Source organism: Cygnus atratus, chromosome 1 (assembly GCF_013377495.2).
Source record: "Cygnus atratus isolate AKBS03 ecotype Queensland, Australia chromosome 1, CAtr_DNAZoo_HiC_assembly, whole genome shotgun sequence".
NCBI classification, from domain to species: Eukaryota; Metazoa; Chordata; class Aves; order Anseriformes; family Anatidae; genus Cygnus; species Cygnus atratus.
In genome coordinates, this window is record NC_066362.1 from 199,573,592 (window position 1) to 199,597,033 (window position 23,442).

The 23,442-nt window shown below is 40.2% G+C and overlaps 1 protein-coding gene across 1 annotated transcript in view; it reads left to right on the plus strand.

The window, feature by feature from the left end:
- CTSC (cathepsin C) overlaps positions 1-23,442 on the plus strand; it is a 770,970-nt gene that overhangs the window by 105,300 nt on the left and 642,228 nt on the right. The gene's annotated exons all lie outside the window — the stretch shown is intronic.

Below are 23,442 nucleotides of genomic sequence, written 5' to 3' on the forward strand. Positions count from 1 at the left end.
CTTAAGACACATTTCCAACAATAAAACTCAAAAGTTAAGTCCACATCTATATGTAGTATGGTCGGCCTGCTTTCAACACCCAACTAATTGACAAGTCTACTCCTATTGCACCACATGTCTTCCTGATGTAGACAAAACCTAAACCTAGGATGAATTCCAGGCATTGGATTTTGACTGACCTCACCTGCAGAGCTCATTACACTAGAAAATCTTAGTACAAGACCACTAGATGAGCCCTGCAGAAGTGTTGGTGCCTCCTTCTTAGCAAAGTGCACTACACCAGTGACATAGCAGTAGCATGATCTGAAATTTTGTAAGATACAAAAAAAAAAAAAAAAAAATACACACTCAAAATATCTGACCAAAGACGGATATTAAAACAACAACAACAACAGCAGCATTTTTGATATTAGTCCTGTCTTGTGCTGTATACCATCCTACACAGTCCGGCCCCATTGTGTGATAGCCCTGCTTTTAATGATCCAGCTAATAGTCTGAGCAGAGTGCTCTGCCACACTGTCACGTCAAACCCAGATGCTTGCCAGGTTACCTTCAGCATGCAGGCTGTTGCAGATACCAGTATGGAATGTCTTAGCTCTCCCCTATAACTTATAGGGAACGTGAGATTGAAAATGACCACAGTGGAAGTTTGTATCCCTGTGCAGCAGCATAGCTCACCGTTCTGTACCTGGAGCAGCATGATGTGCACGTGTTCACTATTCTGCCTCTATTCATTAATGTAAGCTGAAATCAATGCTGTGTTTAAGTGATGTGGGCTAAAGAACGGACACATCTTCTGGTGTTCCTAAAAAGGCTAATATGGCCAGGGCAATTTTTGGCCTAGGAACCTAGAATCCTTGATCAGCTAATTTCTGGTTGAAGCACTTGGAAATGGAGTTAATGAAGCACCATGGGACTAGGCACTGAGCGAAAACATGTTTTATCTTTAGATTAATACTCCAGAGGGATTTAACCCCACTGGGTTTTGGCTGCATTTATTCAAGCAAAAGGTAACACTGAGGAAACTGAGATGGAAATATTGTGAAAACTTTGGTGCTGTTCAGCATTCTTAAACTAACTGAGATGTTCACCCCACTTAGAAGCTCTGAATTACTGCTTTCAGCCATTTTACATATAGCCTTCAGTGTGTCTCAGCTTGGACAAGACATTAAGACCCTTAAATACGCAACAGCAGCAGCCAAAGAGTAGTGGAAGAGCTTTACTTGAGAACAAATTACAGCTGTGATAAATTCATAAAATATTGTGCTTGTTCCTATACAGAATTGTATAGGTCACTTTGCAGGCAAAATATTTCACTAAAACAAAAATATTAAATAAACCAAAAAGCAGGAAAAGTTAATCCCTCTCCTTTCTCCATGTTTTAGTGGAAAAATCTTTTACTAAAGATACTAAGAGGTTGTTTGGTTGGTTGGTTGGTTGGTTGTTGTTTTTTTTCCTTCTCTCTGAACTGAGAGGAATCTATGGAAGTATTTTTTTTTTTCAATTCATTCAACTGAGGAAACAAGCTCACTGTTATTTGAGGTGCATATCAGATGATGTTTTGAGTAGGATTGTCCTTCTACATGCCATTTAGCATGACACAGCTTTCCTTAGGTCCAACTGAAATGAGTTTTGTGTGACTATTTTATGTAGGAACTGTACTTGCTGGGTGATGAGAAACCTGGTTGTATGTTAAGGTGCTGTTCAAATACAGATAGAGTATGATCAACTTCTGTGCTACTTTCTTTTGATATACCTGCCGGATTACTAGCTTATTCTCTGTTAGCCCTTCAGCATGTGCAAATGTAGTCACATTAATTTACAACAAATAAAGCTTTTGCATACTTGTGGGCAGGGTCCTTAATGTCCCTACTAAATGGAGTGAGCATGCTGGGAATTGACTCAGGTTTTTGATTTGGGGTTGGATGGGAAGAATGCCTCTCAGTGGCAGTTTTTGCAGTAGCCTTTCATTCCTCTGAGTCACAAAACTAGTCTGATGGGTGATTAAGACAGGAACTTCCAAACTGTTTTAGTTACAGCATAAGGCTAAGAAGGAGACACCAGTTACTCCCCTTATGACTCACTGGAGGAACAGCGTGTTTTGAGTGGAGGTACAGGTTACTCTAGTGTCTGAGGACAACTTTTGTAGCTTATCAAATAAAGGTGAGTTATCTAGAGATAACGGTTGCTAGTCTTTGTTACAGTTTCAGCTGTTAGAGAGAGGATTTAAAGCAGATGCTCAAATACACAGAGGTCTGCTGTGGAGCTGATGACAGGTTTATGTGTCAGGATTAGAAGGGAAGCCAGCAAGGGGGACATCATGCTGTCTGTCTGCAGCTGACTGCTCTCTCAAGACAAGAAAAAGAAGGAAGCCTTTTTTTAAACAACCGGAAGAAGTCTCATAGTTGCAGTCCCTTCAACATGGGAGTGCATAAGCACAGGAACAGGCTACAAAAAGATGGAACACAAAATTTCTTGGAACTTTTCAAAATGCCTGCACAAAGCCCTTTGTGACCTGATATAACCTTGAAGTTAGCCCAGCTTTCAGCAGAGGTTGGGCCAAATTGACCTCATGGGTTTCTTTTCAACATTTTTTCTGTAATTTTAAGGGAGAGTTGCTTGTGGATTAATATACTGTCTGCTTTGTAAATATTAATTATCTGTGTTTTGCTGTTATGTATTTGCCATACAGACAGTGAAAAGACTTGCCTAGCTCCTGAGGGCTCCATAGGTTTAATTTATTTTGAAAAAGTGAAGAAAATCATGAGTTCCAAGTCCCTATTATGCTATAGAACCACTCACTAATTAAATCTGAAGTGTTTCTGACAGAACTTATTATTAAATGTTTCATGAGTGAACTAAATGAGGTGTATTGTTGTAAAGTGTCAATAGAATAGAAGCAAATGAAACCTAGAAATTTTTTTTTCACCTAGAAAACTTTTCTTACAATTTATTCTAGCTTCGTATTTTCAAACTATTCAAAATACCAGCTTCTTACTTTTTACTAATATAGGGCATAGAAATAAGAACTAGGTTTATAACCTGTGTTTCCTTTCCCTCTTCTATATACTTTTCTGGTTGTATATGCAACAGAATTTGTATGGATGAAAACTTTCGCAGGTGCCTAGAAACCATGCTGCTTTTGGTTTTCACTACAGGGCTTCTGAAATGTCCCGTTCTGCAAGGTGCCACATACACCTATCTATTAGAGACAAAATTTGTGCTTTCTTAATATGGTAACAGTTTACCCCAGCCACAGTGTTGCAAGGTGCAGAAGGATAAAGTTATGAAAGATGCTGCACTTTTTTAATAGCTTGCCATACCAAACAAAGGAGCTTTTGCTGCTTACTCCTGCTCTTGGCTTTACAGGTCACTTCTCTCCTATTTGTGGTGCTCAATGGGCTGCATGTTTCATTAGGTTTCGTCAGTATTCAGTTTGCTGCTGTATTAGAATCATAGAATGGTTTGGGTTGGGAGAGACCTTAAAGATCATCTAATTCCACTCCCCTGCCATGGGCAGGGACACCTCCCACCAGACCAGGTTGCCCAAAGCCCCATCCAGCCTGGCCTTGAACACCTCCAGGGATGGGGCATCCACAGCTTCTCTGGGCAACCCGTGCCAGGGCCTTACCACCCTCTGAGTAAAGAGTTTCTTCCAAATATCTAACCTAACTCTCCCCTCTTTTTGTTTACAGTCGTTCCCTCTTGTCCTATCACTGTACCCCCTGACAAAGAGTCCCTCCCCAACTTTCCTGTAGCCCCCTTGTAGCCTGCCTACTGGCAGGCCGCTGTAAGGTCTCCCCAGAGCTTTCTCTTCTCCAGGCTGAACAACCCCAACTCCCTCAGCCTGTCTTCACAGGAGAGGTGCTCCAGCCCTCTGATCATGCTCATGGCCCTCCTCTGGACTCTTTCTAATACTCCCATGTCCTTGTGCTGGGGGCCTCAGAGCTGAATGTAGGGCTCCAGTCGGTGTCTCACGAGAGCAGAGCAGAGGGGGACAATCCCCTCCCTCAAATGCCACTGGATTGGCCCATGAAGGAGGTGGACAAGCTGCAGCCCTGGCACAAGGTGATGTGGGGAGTATCTGCCTCTTTTGTGGCAGCAAGATGTTAAATCAGCTCAAGTTTGCCTGTGTTGATGTCACCATGATAACATAAAAGGCTTGTAATTAATGCAGAATTCACTCACCATGGCTGAAGTGCCTCAAATCTTGCTATGGACTGAGAATGAGTTCTTACAGAGAAGCAGTTTATTCTGTGGATTTTTTCAGCTTTTTGACTTCCCAGGGCATTGATCTTTCATGTGCAGCAGGCACAGGTTCTTCAGGTGGCTCTTCCAACCTCACTGGCACAGAATGGGATGCCAATGTGGAAAACAGAGAGATTGGAGGAGGGCTAAAGATGTACACATGGAAATCCTCTGGTTTTAGAGCATAGCTGATACCAAAATATGTGCCTTTCTGGACTGAGAAATCAATAAACTGCAACTTAGTTATGTTGCAAGTGCTTCAGGATGAGCTTTCATCATAGCTGCACTGGAGTGCTCCGAAGGCTGTTGGTATTCTAGTTTTTGCATGCTACAGGAGTGAAGGACAAGATTATTTATTTATTTATTTATTTATTTATTTTAATGTGCTTACCTACACAGACTTGAATTGTACTGCCTTTTACATAGCCCTCTCTACTGATTGTGAGTCATAGCTACCCAACGTGTATCCTTTGAATTTTACAAATAGTCATGTTGCAGTGATTATCACTGTTATATGTGCTTTGGCAATTTTGTCTGCTCCTAGCTGTTTATTCTTTCTGATCTTCTGTTGCAGCTGGAAGAGATTTGGTGTATGTAGTCAGAGGCAGGGAACCATTTCAATTCTGTTGATGAACAAGACACAGTGGCTTTAAATTTTAAAAACAAGTTAAAAATAGGCACCACTGTTCTGGACATTTTTGTTTGTTGTGTGATTACATCGTAATGCAAAGTATGAAGCTTATTTTTTTAATAGTTTCCTGTTCTGAATTTCATCTCAGAAATAAGAGGCTAATAATTCCCAGTGGGATCTTTTGTGGTCAGACATAAGACATAATATTTGCTCCAGAAGTTTGCAATGTCTGTTTCAATTTTTGTCCTATTCAGGATTATTCTGTGATTGGAGATATTACCTTGTTTTGTTTCCTTTTAGGACCTCATTGTTCAGAAAAAAATAGACTACGTGGCTGCAGATAGCACCATTTCTCCTGGGTAGTTTGAAGCAGGATGCTTCTTTTTGCCCTCACTGAATCTGATGTACAGCATTTTTCTGACTTGTCTGAGGTCACTGTAGTAGACAGGAAGGTCTCTGGTTTCCCAGCCCTGTATCCTGCCCACAAGACTACAGTAACTCCCCTCAACCCGAATCCTGTAGTATTCCTTAACTCTACACTTGACTTGCAGATGATGATCTAGCTACTTCTTGGTCTCTGCAAGTGCTGGTACTGCAAAAACAAGTTGTTTTGATGGAGGTAGTTATATACTGTGTGCGTGCAGAAAAAAATGCTGTCAGGGAAAGTTCCACTTCCACGATCATGATTTCTGCTGTCAGCAAAAAGTAGGGAGTTTTGTTTTGTTTTGTTTTGTTTTTTCCCCTTTCTCTGCATATTTTGAGCGATGTCTTTCTTTGAAAAACATCCCAGTGGCTCAAATAAGCTTCTCCTCCAAACAGACATCTAAATACTTCACTAACGTTCAGTGCTGCGTACAAATTGGTAGCGTAGGCCTGAATCTCAACAGTCTTATTCTCTGGTCACTTCAAAAAGAAACTGTGCTGGTGTGAAATGGGAATGATACACAAGCAAATCAGACTCCTGGACTTTCTGTGATCACTATGCGAAGGACAAATTGAACTACACTCAACCTCTTGATAAAAAAAGCAATTGAAAGGGCAATAAAAAGATATACAGCTGCAGAAAAAATAGGAGGAAAGGCCAGAGTTCAGATTAGAGACAGAAGTTAAAGAAAGGCAAGACAAGAAATAAACAACTCTTTAAAATAACTCTTGTGAAAGTCCTGCAGTGTAAGGGGAAAAATGTTTTCTCCTGCCCTGACCTCTAAATAGAAGTCATCGGTTTTCTGAGACTCTATGTGAAAAGGAAGTGCTAACATCTGTTTCTGTCTGTTCAATCAGTGATTTTGATATTGTCTGAAGAAAAAAAAAATCACTTCAAGAATTCAGTCATGTTAGCTGGCCTACCCCTCAGTGTAAGGAAGGCTATCTTCTGCTGAACCTTTTTATGCTGAGAATGCATCACTCGAGCAGAGCTTGAAACAAGTGCTAATTTAGATTGACTGAATGAGGGTCTGGCACTGCTGTGGTTCAGTTAAAATCACCATCAGCCTTTCAACCATCAAATATGAGGTCAATGAAATTGGTGGCTCTGAGGACACCTGCCGCGTCTACTGTTATGTTGTCTTTGCATGTGAATGGTGGGCATGAGAGAGCAGGTCCCATTTGTGTCTCAGTTTATTTCCTTTTCTGAATATTGTTATCCTGAGAAAAGATCTCACTACGCATGAAATGCAAACCAAGCATGCTTCCTGCACCTCCATAGTGGAAGGATGAAGAGCAAGGATGCACAGCGATAGGTGTGGGGGGATCAGTTGAATGTGTTGTGTGGATCTTACTGGCAACACAGCATTTAGCTCTGTCAGAGCATTTCGTGTTATGCCATTTAACTTGGGTTCTGCTTTAAGCTACTGTTGATAGCGAAACTGATGTAGACTTTAGTTTTTGGTACTGAAAGACTACTAAAACAAACCCATTGATGAAAACCTACAGGGTCTTTCTTGGATGCTAAGAAGGAGATCCTAAGTTTGACTTCATTCTGCAGCCAAACCTGTAAATGTGGTTAGCTGAATAAGATTGCATTAGTTTTCTGTAGAAGCATCTGATGTTTCATATACGGTGTTTTTAGTTTGGGTTATATAAGCATCTGTAGCCTCAGATCACAGAATCACAGAATTGTAGGGGTTGGAAGGGACCTCAAGAGATCATCAGGTCCAAACCCCCTGCCAAAGCAGGTTCCCTAGAGCAGGTTTCCCAGGTAGGTGTCCAGACGGGCCTTGAATATCTCCGGAGAAGGAGACTCCATGACCTCCCGGGGCAGTCTGTTCCAGTGCTCCGTCACCCTCACCATGAAGAAGTTCTTTCTCATGTTGGTGCGGAACTTCCTGTGCTCAATTTTTTGGCCATTGCCCCTTGTCCTGTCCCCACAAACCACTGAGAAGAGGTTGGCCAAATACCTCTGTCTCCTACAATTAAGATATTTGTAAACATTGATAAGATCCCCTCTCAGTCTTCTTTTCTCAAGGCTGAACAGACCCAGGTCCCTCAGCCTTTCCTCATAGGGGAGATGCTCCAGGCCCCGTATCATCTTTGTGGCCCTCCGCTGGACTCTTTCCAGGAGATCCCTGTCTTTTTTGTACCGGGGAGCCCAGAACTGGACACAGTACTCCAGGTGAGGCCTGACCAGGGCAGCGTAGAGGGGGAGGATCACCTCCCTTGACCTGCTGGCCACACTTTTAATGCACCCCAGGATCCCATTGGCCTTCTTGGGCACCAGGGTACACTGATAGGACTGGTGCTATGCCTGCACAGGGGTGCCTCTGAAATATGGCACTGTATCCATCCCTGGAGAACACGTACTGGATTAAAAGGTTTATACCTTAGTATTTTACCAGAAGGTGTAATCATTTCTTCCTCACCTGAAGAGCTTAAATAAAGATGGCCTGAGTTACTACTGCATTTCATTTAGTCCTTGGAGAAACTATGTTCTCTGTTCTGAACCCACAGGGTGACTCCCTCAGACTGTGCTGCACAGGGGGTTATAAAAAGAAAGGTTGCCAATAGCAACTTGTTCTTCTGCTGGAACAAGCCAAAGCTATTTGAAAAGACAGCATAGAAATAGGGAAGCTGGGGAGAATGAATGGAAAGCCTTTGTGTTGATGTTTTGAAAATACAAATGAAACAGCCTTATTTTGCAGGACTTTTGATAGGAAAATGAAAATGAGCAAGCCCTCCTACAGAAAGTTTCATGTAATTGCATCCTGGCTAGCGTCACACCTTGGCCACTAGCCTTCCTTGCAATGCCCAGGTCATCAGTCCTTCTGATGCTCTTGGCCACCTAAATGCCATCGTCCTGAACCTCACAGTCAATGACCACCCTTGGTTGTTACAAAGCCTCTACAGGATATAGCAATGTACAGGGATATTGGGGTGGCAATGTCTGTAGGGCTGGTGTCCTAGCAGATGATGGGGATCATGTGAGAATCTTGTTTGTATGCATGCAACTACTTTTAATTCTTTTTAGAGCTGGCCTGCAGGGAAGAAGCTACATGAGGGAAAATGAGGGTGAGATCCATGGAAGCCAAAGGTAAAAAGAGAATAATTGCGTTCCTGAGAAGTTGCACGTGTAAGTAACGAGTCTTGGAATAGCTTTTTCACGTTCCTAACCCTGATGGAAGAGAAAATGGTGACAATCCAATCTTTAAAAACGCTGGTAAGAAAGACGTGATTTCCTTATTTTCCTGTACTTTTCATGCTGAGCCACCAGATGGCGACCACAGACCGCCCACGGATCTGAACCTGTTCACCTGTTTATTTAACTTCTGTGACCTGAGACCATTGCCTGACAGGACTGGTTTGCTTTCAAAGCAAACAAAAAGAAATACATCTGTAAAATGAACATTGCAGATTTGTTTCTGCTTTACACTTATACTTGCTTTATATCAGTACAGCTACAGAATTTACAACTTGGGAACGTGAGGAATTGGGCCTGCTGAAGCTGGATGTGTGCAAAGATGTGCCTATGTAATGCATTTAAATACAGAGGATTATTTGTTTGTAGAGGCTGTAGTTATGTTCTTCTCATAGCTTATAGCATCTGGTGTGACCAACTACACTGAAACATTAAATCTCATGCATTCAATGTCAGAGCCTCTTTCTTTCACCCCCATTCATTCTTTGTTCAGTCTTTCCTATCCCTTCTTTCCTCCTCTATCACTCCTGCTGATGCTCAGAGCGTGCTTCCCATAGGGGGCCTGCTAGAATACCAGCTCCTTGTCACAGCCCAGCCATTCACCCTTGTACATTAATGTTTAAAAAAGCCTCTGTTCTTCCACTCTGTCATCATCAATAGAATGAAAGTTGAAATCTGACCTACACACATCGAAAGCAAATGCTCAAAATCCATTTTTTTTTTTTTTTTTTTAAAGGAGGTGATTTGCAGGCATCACCAGGCTAAGCAGGGACATGCCCCGAATCACAGGGCTTATCAGCGCAGAACTATGACAGCCCAGGTATGTCAGGTTACTAGTGCTACTGCATTTACTGAACAAAGAACATCACTCAAGCCTGTTATTTTTCTGATCTCGTAGAGCTGGTTTTAACACTGGAGGCTACTTAATTTGGGAATTATTGTCTAAGGAGCACCCAAGAATAGCAGCACATGAAGCTGAGATTTCCTGTGAGCTGCCAGATGTGTGCTTTGCATTTGGCTTTTGTTTTGGCTGGCTGCTGTGGGTTTTTCTCAGCTGGCAGGATTTGGGGAACATACAAAAAGACAACATTTTAATACCCTTGCTGCTCCAACAGATAATTTGAGTAGGCAGCCTGGGAGGGGCTATACATAGCAGAGACATGCACGAAACAAAAGGAGTCCTAGTGACTAAATGACATTTGCTTATTTCCAGAGGAAATGTCTTTGTGTTAGTGGAGTTTCTCTGGAATTCCTACATGCAAAGAGGGGCAGCAAATAGCTTTCTAAATCTAACTGAATTTTGGTCCACTTTGAGAGTATTGAACTAAAAGAACTGTAGGTTTTTATATGTTTCTTTAAACACCTTTTTGAGTTTTTTGTTTTGTTTTGTTTTATTTTGTTTTTTTTTTGTTTGTTTGTTTTTTAAAGCCTTCAAAGGACGCTTAAATACAAAAGAAAAACTTGCATGGGGGAGTGGATGACAAGAAAGGATGCTAGAGCTTCCCCCAAACTGGTTTGTAAGGTAGAATTGTGCAGGGTACAGTGAGTGTGGTGCCATCTTTTTCTTTTCTTCAGTCACCATGTGATGTGGAGGAGCAAAGGGAGAGTTTCCCCCTTGATGCAGAACTATTTCCCTACAGGTAAGTCTGATCACTCTCAGAAAGCTCCTGGCTTAGCAGGGTCTAGTGCCACCAAGGTTCCTCTGGGCTGATGGAAATCAAGTCACACCAGCTTAAATGGAAAATTACATTAGAGTACTGGGATCACTGGACCTCATAGAAGGACAGCATGCTCCTTAACAGAATCCTGTTGGACTGTAAGTCTGTAGCTGAAGTGCAGCGCCACAGGCTCTTCACTTGCTCTGTTTACTTGATGGAAACATGCAGAAAGGTGGTGGGTTGCAGCTCAGGTCAGCCGGTAGCATCCAACATCTTAAGTTAGTTAGCAAAAAGGAAGCTGTGGTGATGTAGCTTGATGTATCATGCAAGGAGAGAGCACAAAGTGAAAGCCACTTGCATGAGTCTCTCATACTCACACCCTTTCTCTTACACACTGACTTAAAGAGAGTGCAAGAGGCTGAAGCAGGGGATAGTCTTGGATCTGCAAGCAGCTATTTTGGTTTTCTTACCCTAGGCTTTGATCTGGGGACTGTTCTTCCAAAGGGACATGGCTGTGAAGTTGGTTCCGAAGAACTGAACTTGTCTCAGTTCTACCTTAACCAGCACCCCACACATTTGGTATGCTGCATGGATGAGAAATCACAGGCCCACTTGTTTCCTTCCCACATATTTCATTTGCTGGTAGCTTTTCTGAAAGGCTTTACCATTGACTGCTTCCTGACCTACTTTATTTCACATGTGGAGACTGGGAAGGATTTCAGGAGTTACTGTTCATTCTCTGCTGCAAGAAAAACCCAGCAATGCTATTTTTATATTTGTCTTAGGAAAACAGAATATTACTCACATCCTAAGGCAAGGTCATCATTTGCCTTTGGTTTAGGTAATTTGAGAGAACATGAGTATTAGAGCTTTTTCTTTGAATATTAACTGCCAGTCTCATGCTCTGGTGAAAGATGCCGCATCCCTGTATCTGCAGGATGTTTTGAGTCCAGCATGGGTACCCAAAGCTGCTGTGTTTCCCATCTGGAAGTGTTCGGTCTTGAATAGCTAAGCTAATGTTAATTGCTGTTAGAGCTCTTGACAGTTCCTACTGTCTATGAAAACAACAGCTAAAAGGAATTTCAGACAGCTGAGATTATAAAACTGGCCGTTGCTGCTGTGCAACATCATGATTCATAATAAAAAAAAACGTTTTTATTCGAGTTAGCATTGCACTGTAGCAGTGTTAAAACCAGACCTCCTAGAATGTATATTGGGTAATTTATAGACCTCTACTATGTGCTGTATGATAGACTTCTTCACTTTCTGTAGACAGATACACGGGAAAGAGTGAACATGTTATATTGCTATTACTTAAGAGGGACACAGGCTATAGAGCACTGCAAGAACTGTAAATTACTTGTCAAAGTCCTCTTTGCTGCAACACCAGAGTTATTCTTAAAAAACTGCATTTGCAATGGTACTGTCTACGCAAGGCTTATATTATGAAATATCCTTCAGGGTGCTAAGTGCTTTGGCTGGGGCTGGGAGAGATCTTTTTCTGTTAGATGAAGTACTCCAGCAAACTTCTTTATCTGCTACTTCCCTGGGCTGTTGGGGCACTTCATCATTTCGAGAATGGAGCCGTTAGTAAGGCTGGTGCTGCGGTGCCTAGACAGCCAGTGCTTTTACCAGAAGAAATGTTCGTGAAGCTCGGTTTGACCACTGATCCTGGCCCATTTCAGATCCTGATCTTAGTGCCTCAGGATCTGGTTGTGTAAGGACTGTACCCTTGGACCTTTTTGATGTGCTCAGCGCTGCATGGCAACAGAAGAGCTCAGCAGTTATTTTTACCAGATGTTATACATGAGGAAATTCCATCTTGCATATTTGTTTTTTTTAAAATAGAAACATCTTGAACTTTTATTATTATTACAGAAGATATCTGTTTATATTCCAGTGAGCAATGTTGGTGCTACTGCGGGGATCACATGAAAATGTCTTTGCCTTTACATCCCTATCAGCTGTATCCTTTACAGTGTGTGTGCTCTTACATCTTATTCCTGCCTCTCATATGTCACACTGGGATGCGTGTTTGGGGAGAATGTTATCTAACAACTGCCAAAGAAGCCTGTGCTAAGGCTTTCAGAAATGGCTAGTTATTACCAGTATTCAATTGGAGAGGAAGCAAAATACCTTATCTTTTTGTTGCTGTTGTTCATCCACTTTTGGCAAATCAGTTGTGTGAATGTTTTGTGTCCGGAGATCCTGTCTGGCTCCAACTTTCTGTGTGAACTAGAAAATGTTCCCTTGTGTTATTTTGTGTATTCATTCTTCTATAGAATAAAACACATTCAGTTTTATTCAATTTTCGATTTCATTCACATAAATGTATAAAACCAGTCCTCAAATGAAAATTGTTACAGTGAAACAGATCTTTTCTTCCCCCCACCCCCCACCCCCCCCATTCATACGCTTACAACTATGTATACAGGACAGTACAGCAAAAGAAGAATGTTATCAAGCTAGAAAAGAAAGACTGCTTCTGCAATGATAGCGATAGCATAGCAACTGTACCTATGAAGTTCTTATTGAATAACAGAATTATTCATTGCAACCAAGGGAGGAGGCAGAAAATGAGACGGGCATAGCTGAAAAGGTCTGTTGAGCAGCCTAAACCAGCAAGAGGTTGGCTAACCAGATTTGCTGCCTTGAATTTCACCCCAAAATAATTTAGAGGGTGCTTTTCTTAAATGACTGCAGTGTCTTGTGTCTGTGTTGCCATAAAGAAATCCTTGTGGTGTTCCAGGCCCATGGGCAGGGGATGTGAATGGTGCTGGGGTTAGAGATGAGTGCTGCAGTCAGGTCAAGGAGTGTTGTGTTGTTGCTTAGACTTGTTCTCTGACTAATGTGTGTGGTGGGTTTCTAACATACTGTAGAGCTGTGTGAGCCATGGATTCCTCAGTACATGAAAGATGAGAAATGAGCAGAAGGTGAAGACATCCCAAACCAGGATATTGTCCACTGTGCAGCGACATAGCATCCTTTTCTTCTTTTATGCAGCCTACGCTACCCCGTCTTCACCACTGCCTCACTCAGATAAGCTAGCTCCCCCAGATCAGACTGTTTGATAAATGAGATCCTGTTCTGTTTGAGGTCAGCAGATTTACTTAGGTTGAGGCAATTGCGTTCCAGTGACTCCATGTAGAAGTTACTTTTAGAGAACTTTACATCAGGAGGATGAGGACTTGCTCCTTTCATGGCCAAAATCTGTGACCTAGATATTTAAAAGAGCTTTGAACAGTTTTATTATTTTTTTGAATGATTCAGGAAAACAAAAATCAAACAAAAATAACATTTGACTTTTAATTCTATTTATACTTATTCACTATCCTTGTTCCTATAGTGTCTGACCTCCTTTCAGTTAAAAATATGACTAAAGCCTGATGTGCATGAGGCTCCCTGTTTTCTCTCCTTGCAGGAATTTGCAGTTGCATACCTTATCCACATGACTGTTCAGTGTTCCTGAATTTAATCTTTCTTCTCACACTGCTTTGGTCATTTCTAGTAGTAATATTAGTAGCATTGTAGCATTGCTGCATTTTTTCCTTCATCCTTGTCTGGTCCTTCAAATTTAATAGGCAGCTATGAATTGATAAACCTGTCCTCAAATCTGCTGCTTGGTATATCTTCCGTAGTGAATTTCTGCTGACCATTGAGCATGTATTCTGATGCCACACTTTCAGAGTACTTGTCATGATGATTTCCAGAGCAGTGATATTCAGATAAGAACCCTTTGAATTGCAATTTCAAGTAACAGTGAATAACAGTGAACAGTGAACAACAGACAGATGATGTTTAGCTTCTAGATCAGGTGCCATCCATAGGAGATGAGTCAGTTGTACGGTCAGACGTCTCTCTTTTTGCGACCTGTTTGAATAACATTTACAGACTTAGTCCTGCTTTTATTGAAGTCAGTGACAAAACTAACTGTAATGAAAGTAAAGCTACACCTCTTTGTCTGAAACTTATTTTAGGATAGCTGCCAAAGCCTACAGACTATAAGAAGTCTTAAGACAGTGCAGTCTGATGCTACAGTATAGATTCAGCTTTAAATTTTGTTGTATACATCACACACATTCAATTTCTTGAGTGGTTTTTAAATAATAATGGTGAAAGCATTTGTTTCATTTACAATTAAACTTCCCTGTGCAGTGTTTGGAGCCTCAGAATTGCAGCTCTGTGTTGGGATAAGAGCCAAGAAGTGAAACTAGTAAAAAACAAATGAGCAATTCATCTGTAACAGCAATAGCACTTCAAATGTACAATTGCATACTTGGAGTGAAGTAAGTTAGCTCTTGACAAACTAAGAAGATGGGAATTTTTTGTGGGATTACAACACTACATTAGGAGATTTACAAGCTTCCTTGTAGAGCATAGCCTGGATGGGGTTGTTCCTCCCACAAGTAAGGTTGCCTTGGATGGTTTGTCTTAGATAAGAGCAGGATCAGATTTGATAGCTTTTTTAAAAGCAGGACTAACCACCTTTGCTCTCCAGGATTAATATGTATGTCTTATGAGTAGTTTAAGTTTGAGGATTTTGTCACAAAGTCTCCATTACGATTAAAGCTGTCACTAACTGAAAGCCAGGTCAACCTCAAAAAGATTTTCAGTTATAGCCTATCATGTTGCCAACATCCCTTTCTTGCAGGACATTTATACTGGTTGTTACAAGAGCCATCGGAACTGACTAGCAGGAGTGCTCTCAGTCCTTTGTGAACTTTGCAAAGATGTGCTTCCCTCCCTTCAGAAAGAGTAGCAAGAGCCAAGAAAAAGTTCACAGCAGACTGAGTTTGGGTTTTAGTGTTTTTCGTCTCTGGAAGGTGGGGTGCGCTGGCTGATAAGAGTTTGGGGACAGTAAAGTGCCTTTTTTCTGACAAAATAGAGTGGAAAAATATCAATCAGCTTCCCTGGTACCAAATTCTGGAGTTACCTGCTTTCTGTATTTCTGCTTTCCTCTGCTATTTTTCTTTTTATGCCTTGGGAACTACACTAAACAATGGATTTTTTATGCCTTTTTAAGTACTTTCTCTTCACCATTCAACACAATTTCTACAAGAATTAAATAGAAATTAAGGGTTGAGTCACTGAATCTTAGGCCATTTCAAGAAGCATCTTCATTCTGTACCATTTTTCTCTCAGTCGTCTTATTCAATGTAGTCTTATTCATTATTCAATGTCTTATTTTTTATTTATGAATTTCTTAAGCCCACCATGGTAACAGATGCTTGGCCTTTTTACAGAGCATTCTGAATTTTACATTTCTGTGGCCATAATGAAGTGCCACGGTTTGTCCTCCTGCATCTCTAGTGTTCAGCTACACACATGGACTTGGCAGCAGACAACAGAAGATGATTTTGTTCATGAGAGATCGAACATCTGAGGTCTGTTTTCACGCATAGTTTGAACCTGGCACAGTCCTTTCCGCAACAATGTCTGTTGCTGAAGGGCATGTCCAGAACTTTACTGCCAGTTTTTATAGTGTAAACTGGATAATTTGAAGCAGGCATCCTAAGGCCTGGCCATCTCTTGCTAGGCTTAAAAAGGGTGTAAGGGAAAGCCTTCAAAGTGAGAAGGGTTTCTACTGCACGTTTGACTGATGTTGTCAGACAGAGAGGGTAGAAATACAGGGTAGTATGAAAGTGGTGTGCTCACAGAAGTATGGGGAGCAGGACTGATGATGAACTTAGCTAAACCCAAGAAAGAGATGCTTATTTGACTTGACTATTGATACTTGGCATGCTGTGTGCTCCTTCTGCTACTGGAATGCCAAGGATGCTGTCCTGGTTTGTTTGTTTGTTTTTGTTGGAAGTCTCATTCTTTATTGACATTGCTGTTTTTTCCTCTCAGTGTGGCAAAAGGAAAGGCCATCACATCATTAGTGCATCTGTGGGTGAATCTCTGTCTGCAATGACAAAGCGGTGCTGCAGCCAGCGCTGTCAGTGAGGCTTGCAGGGCTGCTGGAGCCTGCACCATCAATCTTGCACGCACGGGAAGTCACCAGACTTGCTGCATATTCACTGTGCAGCTACTCTGTGTGCTCAGTAGGTCTTGCACAGCTAGTAAGGGCTATTTTGTGCAGAGCTCCTTTCATATGACATGATCCATGTCTGAAAACAGCACTGTCAGACTTAATGGAGTCTTCTACCCCAAAGCACCCAGGCTGACTGAAAGAGCTCAATAGCCACTGGAGCTCAGGAGCCTTGATCTAGCCATCCCAGTGCCAGGTATCTGCTGCAAACTGACAAGCCTGTAAAAAATGCCTTGAGTATTTGTTTTTCTGTTTACATAGCTCTTAAGAGTCAGTTAGAAGTCTTTCATGATCTTGGAAGCTTTCTTTGGAAGAGGATCCCAATTCTTCCCTCAATGTAGCCATGAAATGAGCAAGCCACTGCCATCAGGCTGTCTTTTCCACCTCTAAGGTTTGTATGGTGACTTTACAGGATTTTAGACACCTTGTGCATGGACAACTTGCAGTGCTTGTCTGGTTTGCTGACAGCACTTCCATAAACTGTGCATGCCTCTGTTTCCTTATCTGCTCTTCAGAACAATACTTCTGTCATCATATCATTATGGATCTTTGCAGAAAGACAGTTAACCCCTTTGCACTTCTTTAAAAGCATCCAGAAATCATTTTTGCTAATGCTCACTGAAATGCAACTGCTTTACTCCCGTATCTTAAAACAACATTTTAAAACTCCTATAGTTAATAGCTTCCTCTGAAGAAACACCCATCTAATCAAATAGCATTACTGAAGCTTTGCAAAGGCATTTGCCCTTCATTTCCACTCTGGAGCCCCCCCAGAATAAGTTTATTTTTCCCCTGGATACACCACCTTACAGCTAATGAAGACCTTGGGTATTCCAGGACAGGAAAGGTAAGCAGGTTTGTATTCCAAAGCTGCTCTATATAGCTCTAGTTAAACATACTATTTATGCACTTACCCTTTACAGATAGGGACTTCAGTGGAAACTTTCAGGTTTTTAATTGTGCATAGATTCCTGTGTAATTCAAAGGTCTTTTCGCAATTTCAGTTTATTTTTTAGAAACAGTATGACATATGATGGTATCTGCATATTGTTTGTATGTCCTACTCTTTTGTATCCAATGTGAAAAAATCACTTCCTATTTTTCTATGGTTTTGATTAATGCAAGAGAGGTAAAAAGAAACTTCATAGGTTGGTTGTTCAGAGCTACACACGTGCATCTAAACAAAGGGGTCTTAGGAATTTAGGCTATCTACCAGTATTCTTTTCTCAAATATTCACCAGGACTTTCATAAGCAACAAAACTAAAATTTCCTTATTTATTCCCCTTTTCTCTTTTTTTTTCCCTCAAAGCCTAAAATCCCAGTTAATGAGCTGAAGCCATCCAAGGGGAGACATGCTGGGAGAGGAAGAAAGAGAGAACATCCAGAGAAGGTTAAAATAACTTTTCTGAAACCACCTCATAACTTGGCTTGAATACCAGCTCTCAGCCCAGAGCATTCTGAACTTTGGGCTGGTATTTCATTCACTTATTTTTTGCAAAGTGGGGAAGTCAGGGTTTTGTTAGTTAGTTTGTTTTTGTTTTTAAGTTGTCTTTTGGCAGCCTTTGTGAATCAGCAATTTAAGCAGTTGCCTATCTTGGTTATGCCACTACTCAAAGGTCCTCATGCAGACCTCATAAGGCTACATTTGAAAATGAATAAATATTTATATTGTTTCCATTGTATTTAACATTTTTCACGTCAACGTAATATGCCAACATAACAATAGGCCTGCTGTGCTAAATAGATGGCATTCCACATTATTGTGTTGCTTTGGCTATCTATTCACTCACTAACAAATAAAACCATGCGATACCATTTTAATACTTTCAGAATATATTGTAGAGAAACTCCAAAATCTAAGAATTATTGTTAGCATGAACGAACCTTTATCCTGAAGTTAGAGAAAGTATTGAACTGCTGTGTCATCTAACCTATGAGATATGCCTAGCTTCTTGTTTGCTGCAGAATATAGCCATCTAAAGTGGTTAATCTTTATAAGAGGCAGAAATTAATCAGACAAATCAAAATAAAGAAGCAAATCACGAGTATGATGAGGTGCATCCTTAAAAATTAGGATGTTAGATTGAAGTTAATGAAATAATGATTTTTAAAAGGCACACAAGCAATATTTCTAGTAAATGTGACATGATTTTTCATTCCTTTAACACCTGTTTTATTAGTATATATTTCTTTGATTAACAACGCTTATCATCTTACATTAGCAAGTACTGTTGGCTTTTTTCCTTTCCATATTTTTTGAAGCAGAAAGCAACGTATGAGAAAAAGCTGGACAAGAAAAGGAAAACTCCTGAAAAAAGGGGGTCTAGATGTTTTTACTCCAAAAGATTAGGAAAAAAAATACAATTGTTGCAAAACTTTCTTTGTTGAAATCATAATTTTCCAGATGTTTTTTTACAAATTCCTTTTTGCCCACCTGAAAGTGAAAATGTCCTGAAACAAACTACTTTTAGATTACCTTTTGGAAAACAAAAGAGAGGAATAGAAACTTTTCAAGTAGAAAAGGGAAGGAAATCCCCTATTGTAAAAATTTTTAATTTACTGTTGGTTTACTCTAGGCAGCCAAATTTCTTAAATATGGGACTTGAATATTTTCCTGAGCCCAATTCAGAGCACACTGAAGTCTATTAAGAGCCAGGGGAGAAAGTGATAGTGGTTGGGAGAGGTGAAGTGGGAGATAAAATCTGAGACTTAATTGAATACCTCTGAAGAATTTCAGCTGATATTCACTGTAATATATATTGCAAGACTGAATCTTGAATTTACGCTTAGGCTGTATAATTCCTCGGTATAGACTTTCCTTATTCTGCACAGAATCTACCCTTTGCAGGTGAATTTTAGGTTGTTTATTAGGAAGAACATGGCGCAACACTGCCTCAGTGACTTCCTAAGCTAGAATTCATGACAACTGGTGAACATTGTCCAAAGAATTACTAGGGTGTGTTTGTCCTTTTATTCCACTCTTTTGTTTATAGGTGTTGGAGATAAAATCCTGGACTACAAGGACCCTTGAGCTGACCTGGTATGGCTGCTCTTAGGCAGTCTAATTATTGAGCTCATGAATGAAGAACAGGCACAGACTATTCACAGAGAGAACATAATATCATTTCTGAAGGCTTTTAAGGGCAGGTGACATAAATCTATGCAGCTTTTGGGGAGAGAGGGTAGAGAGAATGACTAGGCAGGGAGAAGGGATCTATCTTTCTATTGTGCTTGATAAATACCATGCTAAAAGTCAGGGAAATGTGCCAGGAAAATGGAAGAAGCGTGGTACTAGAAAAGAGCATATAGGTTAATCTGAAGCTTTTTTTTCCAGTCGCTTGTGCCAGTGACATACATGAACAATCCAGCAACTAGGGATAATGTGATAATGGCAATGCCATTGTGGATTGTATTTCTGTCACATCTGTCCACTGCTCATGGCCCTTCTCCATATCAGAGAGAACAGGGAAGACGTGTTTCCAGTTAGGCCGATAATGCTCTGTCAGGCAGGTAAACTTCATCATCACTTACTGAATAAGCAATAACATATTGATCATTCAGGAAACATCCCCTGTAGAGCTGCTTGCCCTGGAAAATCAATCCTTGACTAACTGGTGCATTTAGTAGAAGCAGAATCTACAATAAATCTTAAAAGGCTTGCATTTCACTTTCTGTATATTTAGGTGTGTATCTGCTTGTTTTTGTTATTTAGGATGCTCAAGCATTTGTTCTAAGTTCATGATTTCATGTAAAAAATATATAAACTAATGCTCTTTTCCTTAGATCTTCAATCACCTCAGATCTTTTAAGCTTCTTAGATTTTCAGTGGCCTCAGAGTCTGGAAAAAATAGTGTGAAAGTAGGTAATCTTCCTCTCTACCTCCAGAGTACCATGAGGAGCAGAGAACTGCAAGTATCTTCCAGTGGCAAAGAGACAGGATGAGTATCAGGACAACTTTTTAATTCTAGGAGGACTGAAACATTGAAATAAGCTGTGTAAGGCACTGCAGAATACTTTTTGTTCTGTAATGTAGCGTTCTTCTGCCCATTAGCAAACATACATTTTGACATACATTGACAGAGCTAGTGGCTGATTGTACTTTACAGTCATCATTTAGGGGTCCAGATCAAATTGTTATGTTAATGAAATAGGTCACCAAGTGAACTAGAAAAATGTAATATTATTGCAGCCTTACTGTTTTCCCAGAACTCATTCAAATGGATCTTGGCAGCTTAGAATTTTGATATCAGAAAAGCACATAAACAATTATTTAATTTTCTAATAGTATTTTCCCTCATAAGAATTTCAGCAGAGATATATTTGGACCTTGTGCAGAAAAAAAAATAAATAAAAATTATATATATATATATATGGCAAGCTAGAGAATTAACATGGGCATAATCAAAATCCTGTGGCCTGACTGCTAAAATCCAATTACCACACAACCCTTCCTAGATTTGGTATCTGTGTAGCAAAAGAGAGTCATTAGCTGAGACTCCATAGCCGTCTTTTTCTACCCAATCAATGGAGAAGTCTAAAGAGAAGAAAAATGGAATATATTGGAGATGCTGCACTTGCATTGCAGAGCCATAGAAAAATCTATGACTTAAACATCAAACGATGAATCTTCACCGGAAACATTTTTATATTTCCTGAAAATGTTAAAGTTGGAAGTACATCAGAAGTTACAGGCAGATGTTTAAGTGCCTTCTGAAGTAGAAAGGGCTCTGAACCCAAATTAAAGGGCAGACATGATCATAAAAAATAGGGTTGGAAAGAAGCACAGAAGGAAAGGATATAGGTATAGCCGAAGTGGATTTCTTTTCTAAAAGATCCAACAAATCTTTGAAATCTTCGATGGAGGTTCCACCAACTTTGATTGGCAACTTGCTCCTGTGTTTCATTGCCTGTATTGATAGAAAGCTTTTAATTTCTGATGCAGAATGAAATCTCAATTGCTGCAATTTTAACACACTAACACTGGTTTTACTCACAGTATGCATGGAGATTATCTTTCTCTAGCTACCTCTTACATATTTGAAATGCCATTATATGTCAATATATTGAAAAGTGGAAAAGTGAATATACCCTAGTCTTTCCTCTCTAAAGAAAATAGCTCTTTTTTTTTTTTTTTCTTGTAGTAAATGTTGATTGTCTTTTTTCTAGCCCTGTTCCCTGAACTTTCCAGTTGATACACATCCTTTCTGGATTGCCATGTGGAAAATTAAGAGACTTTACATACCAGACATGTAAAGAGGTATCCTGGAAGAGATACAGCTGGTAGACTATAGTCTTTAGTCTGACAGAATGGAATGCTTCTAGACTCATGCCTATGGAAAACTGAAGTGCAGGCAGAGGTGAAGCTGTGCTTAATCAGTCAAACCGACTGTCATTGAACTTCATCAAAATCTGACACCCCAGATAAGGTTGTCAGTCACTCACAGATGATGTATCCATTACATTATGAATTCAGTATATCTGGAGTCAGGTTCTGCTGCACCACACCCTTGTGAAGCTGAGACTTCTGTGCTTTAGCAGACATTAACTGAAGTATGAAGTAGCTGTCATTTTCTTTTGAACAAGCTGTTAGCATCAATCAGTTGGATCATTGTGCTTGAGTATGGTTGACTGAGGTAGCTATTCTAACAGATATCCTGTGTGATTGGTAATACACCAATTTTATCATTGGTTCCCTTAAATTGCATTTGATGTTTTGGATGAAATAAAACACCTATACTGAGCTCAACAGTGCAGGATTTTGCTGGAAAGTAAAAGCTTTCTCTGATGCTTCTTAGAAACAGCTGGCATTTGTCTGTAGGTTTGCAAAAGAAAGGATTTTTTAATATGACGTGCTTAAGAAATATCATTCAGTCAAAAAAAACAATCTTTATTGACAACGCAGAGGATTTAGAACTGCATTTATTAACTTTTCTACATGAGTCTTTACTCTGTAAACAATTAAGTACATAAGATTAAAAGGCTAAGGCAAACTTTACTAAATCATTGCCTTTCATGTAAAATACCTATAAAAGACAGTTAAGCACATATTTCACCCAAAACAGAAGACAATGACATTCAGTAGTTAGAATAACCTTTTGAAGGGTATTTGCAGTAGGTGATATAAACTGAGGTGGAGAAAGGAACAAACTTGGAAGAAAGAATCAATCCAGATTTAGAAGCGTGAAGAATGGGTTAGAAGATTTCTGGTAAAGTGCTTGCTGTAAACCAGAAAACTGCCTTCATTTGTTTTCATCCCTCTTGTGTTCAAGAGGGTTCAGATGCTTATAAAACAGGAGCAGCATCAAATGCATACTGTCACCTAGCTTTTTCACAATTTCTTATTCTGCTTTATTTATCTTCAATTTATCTTCTCTTTCTGGTCAGGAAGATAACCCCAGTGCTAGAAACAAAGTGTATTGCCACAAAGATGTGTTATGAGTTAGGACTCACCTTCTGTAATCTGGAACAAATAGTGGACATGCGTTCAGACAATACAAAGGTCATTATATCTTTGTTATTATAGAGAGAAGAAAAAAATGATATCCCGTTGAACACTTTTGTTTGAACAATGACTGCGAAATGTCTAGGCAAGCTGAAAAGCACAGTTACAAAATTCTATTCTGTAATAATAAGAAAGCTTAAACAGAGGGCCGTTTGGCCAGAGGTCAGGATGTCCCAGCTTACATGAACAGCTATGAGGATAGCTTAGTTTCTTACTTCAGCATTGTAGCACAAATAAATGGTTAGGTGTGAAAGTGTATCTTAACGGCCAAGCTAAGACAACCAAATCTAATAAAACTGAAGAATTTATTCTCAGAAAACAGATTGTCCTAGAAATGATGCAAGCCCTGGACATGCAGTGGAAACTCAACTAGCCAAAGTATGATGCCAAAAGCTAAATATTGAGGAAAAGCGTCAGCTGTCTCTGAGCTGATGGATGTCCTGTGGAGGCCTACAGCCATACCAAGGGCTGTAAAGGTAAACTGGCAAAGCAATTTATGAATGTTTAACTGGACTTGAACTTAAATTACAAAAGCCCAAAGAACAACAAGGATGTGAGCCAACAATTTGTCCTTGCTTCAAAGAAGGCTAATAGCATCCTGGGCAAAGCATAGCCAGCAGTTGAGGAAAGAGATCCTTCCCCTTGGCCCATCCCCATCATGATTTCAGTGAGGCTTTAGTGCATAGTTCTTTTGAGAAGAAAGACGGGAACACCAGACTCTACACAGAATTAGGTGAAAT